Source organism: Ornithorhynchus anatinus, chromosome 1 (genome assembly GCF_004115215.2).
Source record: "Ornithorhynchus anatinus isolate Pmale09 chromosome 1, mOrnAna1.pri.v4, whole genome shotgun sequence".
NCBI lineage: Eukaryota > Metazoa > Chordata > Mammalia > Monotremata > Ornithorhynchidae > Ornithorhynchus > Ornithorhynchus anatinus.
The window spans coordinates 155090597-155107144 of NC_041728.1; the positions used below are offsets into that span (position 1 = coordinate 155090597).

The 16548-nt window shown below is 45.8% G+C and overlaps 1 non-coding gene across 1 annotated transcript; it reads right to left on the reverse strand.

Annotated features, from left to right (window-relative positions):
- Positions 1-9056: 9056 nt before the first annotated feature.
- On the reverse strand, positions 9057-9194 carry LOC114817064. Its single transcript, XR_003764916.1, has one exon. It is a non-coding gene; the product is annotated as a small nucleolar RNA SNORA7 (small nucleolar RNA).
- Positions 9195-16548: the final 7354 nt, after the last annotated feature.

The following is a 16548-nucleotide window of genomic DNA, read 5'->3' on the forward strand; positions in this document are numbered from 1 at the left end:
ATCCTGTCATATGCTCCGATTTCAGGAAGAATGCTGAGTTCACCCAAACCTATTACCTTTCCCCATAGGGATCAGCAAAGCACCTCCTTGCCTGTCTCACTCCAGGGCCTAGGCATTCTCCTCCCGGCTCCCTCTGAACAAGGACATCACTTCCAAGCTGTGGAACCCTGCAGCCTGAACCAAGCCAGAGGAAAGATGGCCACTGAGAAGAAAATCACTGGACTTAAGAGAAGCAGCATGGCCTAGTGGGTTCTAATTCCTGCTCCTCCACTTACCTGCTCTGTGACCTTTGACACACCACTTAAATTCTCTGTGTCTCAGTTACCTCATCTGTAAAATGGGGATTAAGAATGTAAACCCTGTGTGGGTGGTGGACTGTCTAACCCTTATCTACTCCAGTGCTTAGTACAGCGCCTGGCACACAGTAAGTGCTTAACAAATACCACAAAAAAAAAATCCCAGCCCTACCACTTGTCAACTGTGTGACCTCGGGCAAGTCAGTTAATTTCTCTGGGCCTCAGTTACCTCATCTATATGATGGAGATTAGGTCTGTGATCCCAGGATGGTCACAGAATATGAGTAAAGTGAATAGTTTGTATCTATCCCAGCGCACAGTACAGTGCCTGGCACAAAGTTAGCGCTTGACAAATACCACAGAGCTGTCCAGCACTACAGTGTACCAAGGAGGAGATAGACTAGCTGAAAACAGATCAGCCAGTATGTAATTGGTTGAGTGGCTATCCTACTCCATGCCTCTGCAGAGTAGGAGCAGGGTTGACCCATGAAGGCCCATCTATAGAAAGAGCAGAAACCAGAACCAGAACTAAGAATGGCTTTTGTGTTCCATTAGAGAAGAAGCGTGGCCTTAGAGAAGCAACAAGTAGTGCTTAGAACAGTGCTTGGCACATAGTAAGCACTTAACAAATACCATCATTATTATTAGTGAATAGAAAACAGGCCTGGGAGTCAGAAGGTCATGGGTTCTAATCCCAGCTCCACCACTTGTTAGCTGTGTGACCTTGGGCAAGTCATGTCACCTGTCTGGGCCTCAGTTCCCTCATCTGTAAAATAAGGATTAAGATTGTGAGCCCCAAGTGGGAGAGGGACTGCGTCCAACCCAATTTCCTTGTATCCAGTGCTTAGTACAGTGTTTGGTACACAGTAAAACAAGACAATTACTCTCCTTCAAAAACCTTAATGCAGGCACATCTTCTCCAAGAAGCATTCCCTGACTAAGCCCTCCTTTTCTCTTTTCTCACTCCCTTCTACGTCACCCCGACTTGCTCCCCTTATTCATCCCCCTGTCCCAGCCCCACAGCACTTATGTATATATCTATATTTATATTAATATCCATCTTCCCCTCTAGACTGCAAGCCCATTGTGGGCAGGGAATGTTTATCGTTATACTGTACTATCCCAAGTGCTTAGTACAGTGCCATGTACACAGTAAGTGCTCAATAAATACGATTGAATGAATGAATGAACAATTATCACCACCATTAACCCCACCTCCAATACTCCCCAGAATCCTGTCATTAGCATGTCTGCCTGAATGCCACAGAATTTCAGACTTTCTGGTCCCAACCCTAATTCCGTTCACACTGCTCCTTTGGGTAATCTCAGATAAAACCCCAGGCTCTAGACAGGGTGGGTCAGAAGTACTACAGAAGTTTGACACATTCCCCACCCACAAAGATTTTACAATCTGATAAACATCGTGTTGGGTGGAGCGAATAAGGTTACACAGATCAATTTAGCTCCTTTCTTCTTTGATCCTTTGCTATTAGTACAACTTTACTATAGTAAAGTTTACTATATTACTATATAAAGTTTACTGAAGTACAGTAAAATTACCAGATGATCTTGTGCTCTCGATGAGATTTGTTCGTCCTCTATTTAGGAATCAAGTAAAAATTTGAAAAATGATTTAAATTGGCATATAAATTTAGAGAGCCTCTTCCTGGGATTTAACCTAATTTAGAACCTTAATGAAGAAGTTAGCTCTTTCCTGGAAAGGTTCTGTGCTACCTATAGGAATTTTGTTTATCTTAAACTCTGTTTTTCCATTAGTGTCTGTATCAGCGTGGGAAGAGTGAGAAACCAATCTAGAAATCATTGAATAAACTGAATGCTTACTGTGTGCAGAGGAATGGATCGAGAGTTTGGGAGAATTACAGTAGAGTATTGCCTGTCCTCAAAGAGCTTACAGTCTAGCAGGGGAGAAAGACATGGACATAAATTAAAATAGGGGAATCAACAGTGTATAAGGAAACAGTTTATAAATTCTGGGCAGGTGAGGATAAGGTGAGTACCTAAATCAGTACCTGACTGCTTCATGGGAACAGAAAAAAGTGATCAGGTGACACAGGAGGGAGGGAAAATAGGATGGGGAGATGAGAAATTAGTCAGGGAAGGCTTGCTTGAAGAGATGTGATTTCAGTAAGACTTTGGACTTTGAACAGGGAAGGAGGGGAGAGAGTGGGGGGAGGGGAGGGCTTGGATGGGAACGAGATGGCAGGGACCTGGGGTAGCAATGGGACAAGAGGAATGGGATGGGGCGTGGACAGGGAAGAGGGTGGGAGGATGGGGTTTGGTGGGGAAGAGTGCAAGGGGAGGGGGATGAGGGGTGGAGCTGGTAAAGTGAGATTCTAGGGCTGGAGAAGCGAGCAGGGGAGGAGGCAGAGGAGAGAGCAGGAAAAAGATGGGAGGGAGAGGGGAAGGGGAAGGTGAGGATTGGGAGGGGCAGATGGGAGGAGGGGAGGTTGAAGGTCATGGTGAAGTCAGTGAGATAAGTGGCAGCACTGAGAACAATTAACAATAACATGCGATAGAGATAATACAGCAATATGATACAGTAAAAAATTATTAGTAAGCGGGTGATGTCCTGGGTCGAATATTGACTTGTCTATGGGTCTATCGGATTAAAATAAAAAGGCTAGCGGCAAGGAGAGCCCTGGGGCTCATGGTCCAAATGTCTCTGAGGTGGCGGAGGGAGCCCTGTGGATATCCAATATGGGGAAAGGTGGCTCTGTTGTGGGGGATAGAGGAGAGGAAACTCATAGGGAGAGGAGTAGAAAACCAAGCAACATAGGCGGGGTGAGTAGTTGTGGGTGCAGGGAGCAACTAAAGTAACAGTGAGAACAAGGGCAATGTTGCCAGGGGATGGGGATGAGGGGGGCGGGGGAAATCAATCACCTCTAGTCAGAGCACATGGGAGGAGGGAGTGAGGGCTCCCCAAAGGATGGCTGCTTCTGGGCGGAGGGGGAGAGGGTGGTTGGGAATGTAATGTCCCATGGCCCGGGGAAGGGGGGGTGCTGGGGAGCACATTATCCCATGGCCCTGGCTGGGGCAGGGGGAAGCAGGGAGCACAGGGGAGCACATGCTAACCTTCTCACTGTACCTCGATCTCATCTCTCTCACCACTGACCTCTCATCCACTTCCTGTCTCTGGCTTGGAACGCCCTCCCTCCTCATATCTGACCATTACTCTCTCCCTCTTCCACTCTGTTGCCCAGGTCATTTACCTACAAAAATGTTCAGTCCACGTTTTCCTACTCCTCTCAGCTGTCTTTGACCCTGTGGACCATCCCCTTCTCCTCAACACATTATCCAACCTTGGCTTCACTGACTCCGTCCTCTCCTGGTTCTCCTCTTATCTCTTTGGCCGATCATTCTCAGTCTCCTTCACAGGCTCCGCCTCCCCCTCCCATCCCCTAACTGCAGGGGGTTCCTCAAGGGTCAGTTCTTGGTTCCCTTCTATTCTCCGTCTACACTCACTTCCTTGGTGAACTCAATCGCTCCCACGGCTTCAACTATCGTTTCTACGCAGATGACACCCAAATCTATATCTCCTCCCCTGTTCTCTTGTCTCCCCTACTTGGATGTCCTCCGGCCACCTAAAACTCACATGTCCAAGATAGAGCTCCTTATCCAAACTCTGTCCTCTCTCTGACTTTCCCGTCACTGTGGACGGCACAACCATCCTTCCTGTCTCACAAGCCCGCCCGCAACATTGGTATCATCCTTGACTCTGCTCTCTCATTCACCCCACATATCCAATCATCTGTCACCAAAGCCTGCCGGTCTCACCTTCGCAACATCACCAAGATCTGCCAATTTCTCTCCATCCAAGCCCCTACCATGTTAGTACAATCACTTTTCCTATCCCAGCTGGATTACTGTATCAGCCTCCTTTCTCCTTTCTTCTGTCTCTCCACACTTCAGTTCACACTTCACTCTGCTGCTTGGATTATATTTCTACAGAATCGTTCTGGGCATGTCACCCTTCTCAAAAATCTCCAGTGGTTGCCTATTAACCTCTGTATCAAGCAAAAGCTCCTCACTATTGGCTTCAAAGCTCTCCATCACCTTGGCCCCCCTTACCTCACCTTCTCTCCTTCTACAACCCAGCCTGCACACTCAGCTCCTCTGGTGCTAACTTTTTCACTATGCCTTGTTCTCGCCTGTCCCGCCATCCACCCCTGGTCCTCGTCCTACCTCTGGCCTGGAATGCCCTCCCTCCTCAAATCCACCAAACAATCACACTTCCCCCTTTCAAAGCCCTACTGAAGGCTCATTTCCTCCAAGAGGCCTTCCCAGACTAAGCCCCCCTTTTTCTCAGCTCCTCCTCCCTCCGTGTTGCCCCAAATCTCTCCCTTTGCTCTACCCCCCTCCCCACCCCACAGCACTTATATATATGTTCACACCTATAATTCTATTTATTTATATTAATGCCTGCTTACTTGTTTTGATGTGCATATATCTATAATTCTATTTATTTATACTGGTGCCTATTTACTTGTTTTTATGTGTCTCCCCCTTTCTAGACTGTAAATCCGGTTTGGGCAGTGATTGTCTCTATTGCTGAATTGTACCATCCAAGCACTTAGTACAGTGCTGTGCACACAGAAAGCACTCAATAAATATGATTGAATGAATGAATGATTCCTCAAGAACTTCCAGTGGTTGCTCATCCACCCCTGCATTAAATAGATGTGGCCTTGGGCAAGTCACTTAACTTCTCTGTGCCTCAGTTACCTCATTTGTAAAATGGGGATTAAAAGTGTGAGTCCCACAGGGGACAACCTGATTACCCGGTATCTACCCCAGTGCTTGGAACAGTGTTTGGCACATAGTAAACAAATACCATAATTATTATTATTAACTTACTTATCATTAGTTTTAAAGCACTCAATCCCCTTGCCCCCTCCTACTTCACCTCTTTACTCTCCTACTACAACCCAGCCTGCACATTTCTCTCCTCTAATGCTAACTTTCTCACTGTACCTCGATAATAATAATAATAATAATGTTGGTATTTGTTAAGCGCTTACTATGTGCCGAGCACTGTTCTAAGCGCTGGGGTAGACATAGGGGAATCAGGTTGTCCCACGTGGGGCTCACAGTCTTAATCCCCATTTTACAGATGAGGGAACTGAGGCACGGAGAAGTTAAGTGACTTGCCCACAGTCACACAGCCGACAAGTGGCAGAGCTGGGATTCGAACTCATGAGCCCTGACTCCAAAGCCCGTGCTCTTTCCACTGAGCCACGCTGCTTCTCCATCTCATCTATCTCCCCTCTGAGCTCTCGCCCATGTCCTGCCCCTGGCCTGGAATGCCCTCCCTCTTTGTATCCAACAGACAATTACTCTCCCTGCCTTCAAAGCCTTATTGAAGGCACATCCCCTCCAAAAGGCCTTCCCTCTCTCTTTTCCCTTTCTTCCACTCCCTTCTGCCTCACCCTAACTTGCTCTCTTTATTCATCCACACTCCCATTCCCACAGCACTTGTATTCATAGCTGTAATTTTATTCATTTATATTAATGTGTGTCTTCCCATCTAGACTGTTGTTGTGGGCAGGGAATGTGTCTGTTATAGTGCACTCTCCAAGGGTTTAGTACAGTGCTCTGCACACAGTAAGTGCTCAATAAATATGATTGATTGAATGAATGAATAGTAGGAAGAGCAGGGGCCTGGGAGTCAGAGAACCTGGATTCGAATCCTGACTCTGCCACTCATCTGCTGTGTAACCTTGGGCAAACCATTTAACTTCTCCGTGCCTTAGTTTTCTCATCTGTAAGATGGGCATCCAAACCTGTTCTCCCTCTTAATTAGACTGTTAACCCCCTTTATGACCAGGACTATGTCAGACCTGATTGACTGGTAACTACCCCAGCACTTAAATCAGTGCTTGGCACATAGAAAGTTCAAAACACATACCATTAAAAATAAAAATACTCACACAGTATCCTTCATGGGGGCAGTCTACAGCTTAGTAGAGTGCTTGGCACACAATACAAACTTAAAAAGACAGCAATTATAAGAAAAAGCATCTCACCTGCTAGCACCCATAGGGAAAGAACATGGCCTAGTGGATAGAGCGCTGACCTGGGAGTCAGAAGGTTGAGGATTCTATCCTGGCTCTGCCACTTGCCTGCCATGTGACCTCGGACAGGTCACTTCACTTTTCTGGGCCTCAGTTACCTCATCTGTAAAATGGGGATTAAAACTGTAAGCCCTATATGGGACCGGCACTGTGTCTAACTCGATTTATTTGTATCTACCCTCGCACTTAGTACAATGTCTGATACATAGTAAGCACTTAACAAATACCACAATTACTTTTCATATTCTTATTATCTGCTACTTGAACTGCAGAACTTGGGGATGTAATTAAACACAGCTCAAGGAAATCATCTACCGAGGCGGGTGGACAATCAATCACTGATGTTTACCGATTGCTTACTGTGTGGCAAGCACTGTACTAAGCGCTTGAGAAAGTATACTACAGCAGAGTTGGTAGGCACACTCCCTGCCCACAAGGACCAGCTGGCTTGATTTCATCTCATCATTCTGAGATCAGCCTCGAAATTTCCTGCAGGCACAGAGAAGACTCCACAAGTGAGGGCTGCCAACATGATCGACAATTATGCTTGCTTTTAGAATACTGTTGGTTTACCAGCAGGCTACTTGGTAGAGCAAATCCCATAGAGACAACCGAGGACGCGGCATGGTGGATTGGATAGACCTTGGGCTTAGGAGTCAGAAGGTCATGAGTTCTAATTCCCGCTCCACCATTTGTCTTCTATGTGGCCTTGGACAAGTCACTACACTTCTCTGGACCTCAGTGGCCCCATCTGTAAAATGGGGATTAAGACTGTGAGAGTCAAGAAGGACAGGGACTGTGTCCAAACTGATTTGCTTGCATCCACCCCAGCGCTTAGTACAGTGCTTCGCACATAGTAAGCACCTAACAAATACCACCTCCGCCAAACTAATTCTCTTCCCCTCTTCAAAACCCTACTTATAGCTCACCTCCTCCAAGAGGTCTTCCCAGACTGAGCTCCCCTTTTCCCTCTGCTCCCTCTACCCCCCCTTCACCTCTCCGCAGTTAAACCCTCTTCTCCCCCCTTTCCCTCTGCTCCTCCCACTCTCCTGTCACCTCCCCTCAGCACTGTACTCATCCGCTCAACTGTATATATCTTCATTACCCTATTTATTTTGTTAATGAGATGTACATCACCTTGATTCTATTTATTTACTATTGTTTTAATGAGATGTTCTTCCCCTTGATTCTATTTATTGCCATTGTTCTTGTCTGTCTGTATCCCCCGATTAGACCGTAAGCCCGTCAAAGGGCAAGGACTGTCTCTATCTGTTACCGATTTGTCCATTCCAAGCACTTAGTACAGTGCTCTGCACATAGTAAGCGCTCAATAAATACTATTGAATGAATTATTCCTCTAGACTCTAAGCTCATTGTGGGCAGGGACTATGTCCACCAACTATGTCTACTTTCCCAAGTGTTTAGTACAGTGTTCTGCACACAGTAAGAGCTTGATTTCTTTTATGGTAATTGTTAAGCACATACTGTGTGTCACACACTGTTCTAAGCACTAGAGTAGATATAAGTTAATTAGGTTGGACACAGTCCATGTCCCACGTGGGGTTCACGGTTTTAATCCCCATTTTACAGATGAGGTAACAGACACAGAGAATTTAAGTGACTTGCCAAAGTCACACAGCAGACAAGTGGGGGAGCGAGGATTAGAACCCAGATCCTTCTGACTCCCAGGCCCATGCTCTGTCCACTAGGCAATGCTGACTCTTCAAAAAATACAACTGATTGATTGGCCACGTTGCCAGGTGAAGATGGGGATTTTTATTCATGTTTCAACATCACTGTCCACATGTTCATTGAAATCTCCCATGACAGTCAGTATGAGCATGGACAGTAGCAGTAGCGGAAACAGTAGCATTTACTGAGTGGGGTGTTCTATGTGTAGAGCATTCAAGAGGTACTTGGAAATTAAAAAAGACAAAAATTCTTGGTGTCTAGGTAGTAGTAGTAATGTGGCTCAGTGGAAAGAACCCGGGCTTGGGAGTCAGAATTCATGGGTTTGAATCCCGACTCTGCCACTTGTCAGCTGTGTGACTGTGGGCAAGTCACTTCACTTCTCTGGGCCTCAGTTCCCTCATCTGTAAAATGGGGATGAAGACTGTGACCCTCACATGGGACAACCTGAGTACCCTATATCTACCCCAGTGCTTAGAACAGTGCTCTGCACATAGTAAGCGCTTAACAAATACCAACATTATTATTATTAATAATGATATTTATTCAGACCCTTCTTATGCCACGCAGTGTCTGTGTTCTTGAAGAGTATAAAAGAAGCATAGTTCAAGTTCCCTGCCCACTAAACTCTTAGTTTACAGTCTGATGAGGGAGACAAATTCTGCTGTAGTAAGTCTGTCCAGATGACGGTAGAATCTGTTTTTCCCTCCTCTGTGCCTTCACAGTGGGCCTTATGCACTGATGCTTGTAGTATCTTGTCTTATGCTGTCAAGTCGTCTCTGACTCGTAGCGACTTCACGGACACGTGTCTCCCTGAATGCCCTACTCTCCATCTGCAATCATTCTGGTCATGTATCCATAGAATTTTTTTGGTAAAAATATGGAAGTGGTTTACCAATGCCTTCTTCTGCACAGTAAACTTGAGTCTCTGCCCTCGACTCTCTCCCATACCACTGCTGCCCGGCACAGGTAAGTTTTAACTTGTAACAGATTGCCTTCCACTGGCTAGCCACTGGCCAAGCTAGGAGTGGAATGGGTATGCCTCAGCTTGACTTTCCCTCCCTTACCCGAGACTGGTAGAGTACTGGAAACTCTCCAGGTGTGATCCTGAGAGGGGTTTGTGGTGTAGCCCTACTTTTTTAGTGGTTGGTGTAGGGTCATTAGGGTCATTTGAGGCTCACTAATGCCTCTGGGCGTGGGAGGATTGATGCAAGCAATTGTTTCATTAGGAACTCTATAACTGTGAGCCTTTATTTGGAAGAAGGAACAGTTCCTCCAGAAAAAAGAGCCCCTGGCACCTCTTTCTGGGAGCTGAACTTCCTTAAGAAATTTTGCTCCACCTTAGGGCTGAGATGTTGGCTCTGTAATAATAATAATGACAATCATAACAATAATAATAATAGTGTCATTTATTAAGTGCTTACTATGTACTAAGTGTTAACTGTACATTCCAAGTGCTTAGTACAGGGCTTGGCACATAGTAAGTGTTTAATAAATACGATTGAATGAATGAATGGGGTTGTACTAAGTGCTGGCGTATATATAAGATAATCAGGTTAGATATAGTCCCTGTCCTACATGAGGCTCTATCAGGCTAGTTTTTAGTAATTTGTCAAGCGCTTACTGTGTGCCAAGCACTGACACAGTTCCTGTCTCACTTGGGTCTCACAGTCTAAGAAGGATGGAGAACTGGTATTGACAATGATAATAATGATGGTAATTTGTCAAGTGCTTACTATGTGCTAAGCGCTGTTCTAAGCACTGGGGTAGCTACAAAGTAGATACAAAGCCCACGTGGGGCTCACAGTCTTAATCCCCATTTTACAGATGAGGTAACTGAGGCACTGAGAAGTTAAATGGATTGCCCAAGGTCACACAGCAGATGAGTGGCAGAACCAAGATTAGAACCCATATCCTCTGACTTTCAAGCCCATGCTCTTTCCACTAAGCCACTTGTCCCCTTCACCTACTCAATAACCACCCTCCAGCTGGAGTGTAGCATATATGAACCCTGGAGCTACCCCTTCGGATGACTGGTCGAAGTGGCCGCTGGAGCTGCCTGACCTGATCCGTGGAACTGCTTTTCCAGCTCTGAACCACAGGTACCCAAAGGGTAGAGGCTGTATTGTGAGTGATATAATAATAATAATTATAATAATAATGGTATTTGTTAAGAACTTACTATGTGCCAGGCACTCTACTGAGTGCTGGGTGGATAGAAGCAAATTGGGTTGGATACAGTCCTGTCCCATGTGGGACATAACCGAGACATAAAGAAGTGAAGTGACTTGCTCAAGGTCACACAGCTGACAAGTGGCAGAGCTGGAATTAGATCCCATGACCTTCTGACTCTCAGGCCCGTGCTCTCGCCACTATGCCATGCTCCTAAATTTGTGGGTGAGCCTTCACCCCTTTCTCTCCCACCTCCTAATTAAGAGCATGTAAGGGCATCCAAATGATAGGCTAGCCTGCTGCCACTCATGAATGGGATAGGGTCAAGGTCATTAATTCATAGTGATATTCTCTGCACTGTCAAGTAGGACAATCCTCCCTTTTTAACTTGGTCCTGTAGTGCAGCATTAGATCTGAAATCGATCAGTCATTAACTGTGTTTTCGGCTTTGTTTTGTTTTCTTAATGCTTCTTTAGTAAGCAATCCTGTGTTCCTGCCAAGGCTATTCAAAGGCTAGAATTTATAATTTAGAAAGTACCTCAGCCCCACAGTGCTTATGTAAAAATCCTTATAGTAGACTATTTCACCTATCTGTGAAATCTACTGCATGAGCCTTCTCACTGACCTCCATGTCTCCTGTCCTCCCCATCCCAGTCCATAGTTTAGTCTGCAGCACAGATCATTTTTCTAAAAAAAAGTTCAGTCCATGTTTCCCCACTCCTCAAGAGCCTCTAGTGGTTACCCATCCACCATCGCATCAAACAGAAACTCCTTAGCATCTGCTTTAAAGCATTCAATCAGCTTGTCCCATTCTTTCTCACCTCACTGATCTCCTACTAAAAATCAGCCTGCGTACTTCGTTCCTCTTGCACTAACTTACTCACGTGTCCCAATCTCATCTTTCTCACCACCAATCCCTTTCCCACGTTCTTCCCCCCAGCCTGGAACTCCCTCCCCCTCCATATACACCAGACCACCACTCTTCCCACCTTCAAAGCATTATTAAGGTCACATCTCTTCCAAGAGGCCTTCCTTGATTAAGCCCTCTTTTCTTTTCCTCCTTCTTCCTTCTGTGACCTTTGGGCATTTGATATTTGCCCTAGCCTCACCTCCACAGCACTTATGTACATATCTTTAAATTATATATTGTAAATTATTTATTTATATTAATGTCCATCTCCCACTCTAGGTTTAAGCTCATTGTAGGCAGGGAATTTGTCTGTCAATTCTGTTGCATTATACTCTCTAAATGATTAGCACAGTGCTCTGCACAGAGTAAGTGCTCAATAAATATGATTGACTGATTGGGCACAAGGCATGGTGATTCAGTGAGACAGTAAAATTGGAGGTCGAATTGACCCCATCTTTGGTTGGAGAGCTGGTGTCCATAGAAACTTTCTCCTCCCAGAGCAGGGTCAGTTTTCTGAAAGTTCAAACCCATTAAGATGTAAGTTTGGGGGTCCAGGACCGCCCCCCACCAAACACACCAGAATACCAGTCCCCAGAGTCAACCCGCTACCATTCATTCATTCATTCATTCATTCATTCATCAATCATATCTAGTGAGTGCTTACTGTGTGCAGAGCACTGTACTAAGCATTTGGGAAGTACAATACAGCAACAAAGAGTAGCAATCCCTGCACACAATGAACTCGCAGTCTGCAGGTGGAGGGGGGGATGAGATGTTCATCCCCTTGATTCTATTTATTGCTACTGTTTTTGTCTGTCTGTCTCCCCCGGTTAGACTGTAAGCCCATCAATGGTCAGGGACTGTCTCTATCTGTTGCCGATTTGTCCATTCCAAGTGCTTAGTCCAGTGCTCTGCACATAGTAAGTGCTCAATAAATACTATTGAATGAATGAATAAAAATAAACAGGCATCAATGTAAATAAATAAAATTATAGATATAGATATGGGGGGGAGCAAAGGGAGCAAGTCAAGGTGATGCAGAAGGGAGTGGGAGATGAGGAAAAGTGGGGCTTAGTCTGGGAAGGCCTCTTGGGGGAGGTGTGCCTTCAGTAGGGCTTTGAAAGGGGGGAGAGTGATTTTCTGGTGGATTTAAGGAGGGTGGGTGTTCCAGGCCAGAGGTAGAACGTGACCAGGCGTCAGTGGTGAGACAGGTGACATCGAGGCACAGTGAGAAAGTTAGCACTAACCTAAACCCAGGCCCCAGCTCTCTGACTTCAGTGCTGTCTGTACCCTTTGGCTCTGACATTAGTCCCTAGAACTACATAAGTTTTTGGGTATTCAGAGGGACTTCTTCTTTCGGTCTCAATATGAACATCCTGAAGCCAATCAATCAACCAGTGGTATTCACTGAGCACCTTTGAAGTACAAAACTTTGTACTTAGCACTTGGGAGAGAACAACAGAAGCAAGTCATACATTCTCTGGCCTCAAGGAATTTACAATTCAATGGAGAAAGACAAAAATTATTTGTCAGTAGTGGAGCAGAAAAAAGGTGACGGTGGAAGCAGCATGGTCGAAGGGAAAGAGCATGGGCCTAGGAGTCAGAGGACCTGGGTTCTAATCACTTGCCTGCTGTATGACCTTGGACAAATCACCTAACCTTTCTTTCTTCAACTGTTAAATGGGGATTAAGACCATGAACCCCATGTGGGACATGGACTGTGTCCAACCTATCTTGAATCTATCCCAGCGCTTAGTCGGGCAAGTCACTTAACTTCTCTGTGCCTCAGTTACCTCATCTGTAAAATGGGGATTAAGACTGTGAGCCCCAAGTGGGACAGCCTGATTCCCCTGTGCCTACCCCAGCACTTAGAACAGTGCTCTGCACATAGAAAGTGCTTAACAAATACCAACATTATTATTATTATTATTACTACAGTGCCCGATGCATAGCATTCCCCCAATTAGACTGTAAGCCCATCAAACAGCAGGGACTGTCTCTATCTGTTGCTGACTTGTTCATTCCAAGCGCTTAGTACAGTGCTCTGCACATAGTAAGCACTCAATAAATACTATTGAATAGTAAAGACTTAATAAATGCCATAAAAAATGGGGATTCAATACCTGCTCTCCCTTCTACTTAGACTGTGTGCCTCATGTGGGACCTAGTTATCCTATATCTACCCCAGAGTTTAGTACCGTGCTTGACATATAGAAAGCACTTAACATATACCACAATTATTAATTATGGAGTGTAGGACACCTTTGGTCCTTAGCTCCTTTAACATAACTGCAACTTATGAGGAACGAACAGTATCGGCTCTGCTTTTATATATCTGGGAAATAACTTTGGACCCTTTAACCTTAGTGTTGGAAATGCATTCGGTAAGGTCGATGAGCTGTAGTCTCTGCAGACTTGTGTGGAAATAAATTCCCAGTAGAAGCTGCTGATGAGGCTTTATTTATCTATAGTAGGAATACAATAAAATTCAATTACCAGAGGGCAGGGACCCAAAGACACTCCAGACACCAATCTAGTAGTCTTGGTCAATTCTGGCGTTTTCTGAAGCACAGAAAATTGGGCTAAATTTAACAGATCGGTAACTCCAATAAATGGTCTGGGTAGACTTTGTGTCACAATCTTCACCCTGGCCCTTGGGAAACCTTGTGGTTCACAGAGCAGTAAGCTCACTAAGCAAAGTACACTTGTTCCATTATTCGGGTTTTATGTCACTATCATCAGTAGGTTTTATGAGAGCCTTCTGTGCTCAGAGGAGGCATTTGGGGAATATCTATATTTATAAATAGATATATCTATACATATTTATATAAATATGATTATTATTATGGTATTTGTTAAGCGCTTACTATTTGCCAAGCACTGTTCTAAGCGCTGGGGTAAATACAAGGTAATTGAGTTGTCCCACGTGGGGCTCACAGTCTTAATCTCCATTTTACAGGTGAGGTAACTGAGGCACAGAGAAGTTAAGTGGCCTGCCCAAGGTCACATAGCAGACAGGTGGTTGAGCTGGGATTAGAACCCACGTCCTCTAAATCCCAAGCCCGGACTCTTTCTACTAAGCCATGATAGAAATCTCTATATATCTATATAAATAGCTGAACTTAGATTTTAAAGATGATGCCAATAACAGTAAGAGTGTCTGTCTGTGTATGTGTGTTTGACTTCCAAGGGATTGTTAAAGATTGGTCCTTCAATCAATCAATCAATCAATGGTATTTATTGAGACCTTACTGTGTGCAGAGCACTGTACTAAGCACTTGGGAGAGTACAATACAACAGGGTTGGTAGACACGTTCCCTGCCCACAAGGAATTGACAGTCTAGAGGGGGTCTTTGCTGCACTGTTGCATTTAGTGCTCATTGTTATCATTTCTCCTTCTTGGTTTCACAATCATTTCATTCAATCATATTTATTGAGCACTTACTGTATGCAGAGCACTGTACTAAGCACTTGGAAAGGACAATACAGCAATAAAGAGACAATCCCTGCTCACAACGGGCTCACAGTCTATTCATTCCAAACTTACTGTTCCAAGACATTACCCCATTTCTGACTGCATTTCTGCTGCCTTCCAAATGCCCACTGCTCTGCCACATCATTTGACATTTTGCTTTATTGGGTCTTCAAAGCATTTCTTGCCCACTGGTTACTTCATTTCCGTTCAACGTAGAGCAACTGTTTGGGTGTCCCACCAGCAAAGGAAGCATTGCTTCCACACTAGTAATCTGACCACAGTTCTGAAAATCATTAGTTGTGATCCTGTCTTGTTATTTCGGGCACCTAGGAACCAGAGGAGCTGGGTTCTAATCCTGGCTCCGCCACTTGCCTACTGTGTGACCTCGGGCAAGTCACTTCACTTCTTGGTGCCACAGTTCTCTCAACAGCAAAATAGGGATTCATCATTCATTCAATAGTATTTACTGAGCGCTATGTGCAGAGCACTGTACTAAGTGCTTGGAATGTACAATTCGGCAACAGACAGAGACAATCCCTGCCCAATGACAGGCTCACAGTTTAATCAGGGGAGATAGACAAAAACACGATAACATAATCACGGTAAATAAAATCAAGGGGATGTACACCTCATTAACAAAATAAATAGGGTAATAAAAATATAGACATATGAGCACAGTGCTGAGGGGAGGGGAAGAGAAAGGGGGAGGAGCAGAGGGAAAGGGGGCTTAGCTGAGGGGAGGTGAAGGGGGGAAGGGAGAGGAGCAGAGGGCGGAGGAAGAACAGAGAGGGAGCAGAGGGAAAAGGGGAAGCTCAGCCTGGGAAGGCCTCTTGGAGGAGGTGAGCTCTCAGTAGGGCTTTCAAGAGGAGAAGAGAGTTAGTTTGGCAGAGGTGAGGAGGGAGGGCATTCCAGGACAGCGGGAGGAGGTGGGCCAGAGGTCGACGGTGGGATAGGCATGAACGGGGGACAGTGAGGAGGTGAGCGGCAGAGGAGCGGAGCGTGCAGGGTGGGCAGTAGAAAGAGAGAAGGGAGGTGAGGTAGGAGGGGGCAAGGTTATGGAGGGCCTTGAAGCCCAGAGTGAGAAGTTTTTGTTTCGGGCAGAGGTTGATAGGCAACCACTAGAGGTTTTGGAGGAGGGGAGTGACGTGCCCAGAGCATTTCTGCAGGAAGATGATCCGGGCAGTGGAATGAAGAATAGACTGAAGTGGGGAGAGACAGGAGGAAGGGAGATCAGAGAAAAGGCTGACACAATAATCCAGCCGGGATATTATCCTTTAACTGTTGGAGTTCCTCAAGGGTCAGTTCTTGGCCCTCTTCTGTTCTCCATTTACACTCACTCCCTCGGTGAACTCATTCGCTCTCACGGCTTTGACTACCATCTCTACGCAGATGACACGCAGATCTACATCTCCGCCCCTGTCCTCTCCCCCTCCCTTCAGGCTCGCATCTCCTCCCGCCTCCGGGACGTCTCCACCTGGATGTCGGCCCGCCACCTAAAACTCAACATGAGCAAGACTGAGCTCCTCATCTTCCCTCCCAAACCTGGTCCTCTCCCAGACTTCTCTATCACCGTGGATGCCACGACCATCCTTCCCGTCTCTCAGGCCCGCGATCTCGGTGTCATCCTTGACTCATCTCTCTCGTTCACCCCACACATCCTATCCGTTACCAAGACCTGCCGGTTTCACCTTTACAATATCGCCAAGATCCGCCCTTTCCTCTCCACCCAAACGGCTACCTTACTGCTACGGGCTCTCGTTATATCCCGGCTAGACTACTGTGTCAGCCTTCTCTCTGACCTCCCTTCCTCCTCTCTCGCCCCGCTCCAGTCTATTCTTCACTCCGCTGCCCGGCTCATCTTCCTGCAGAAACGATCTGGGCATGTCACTCCCCTTCTTAAACAACTCCAGTGGT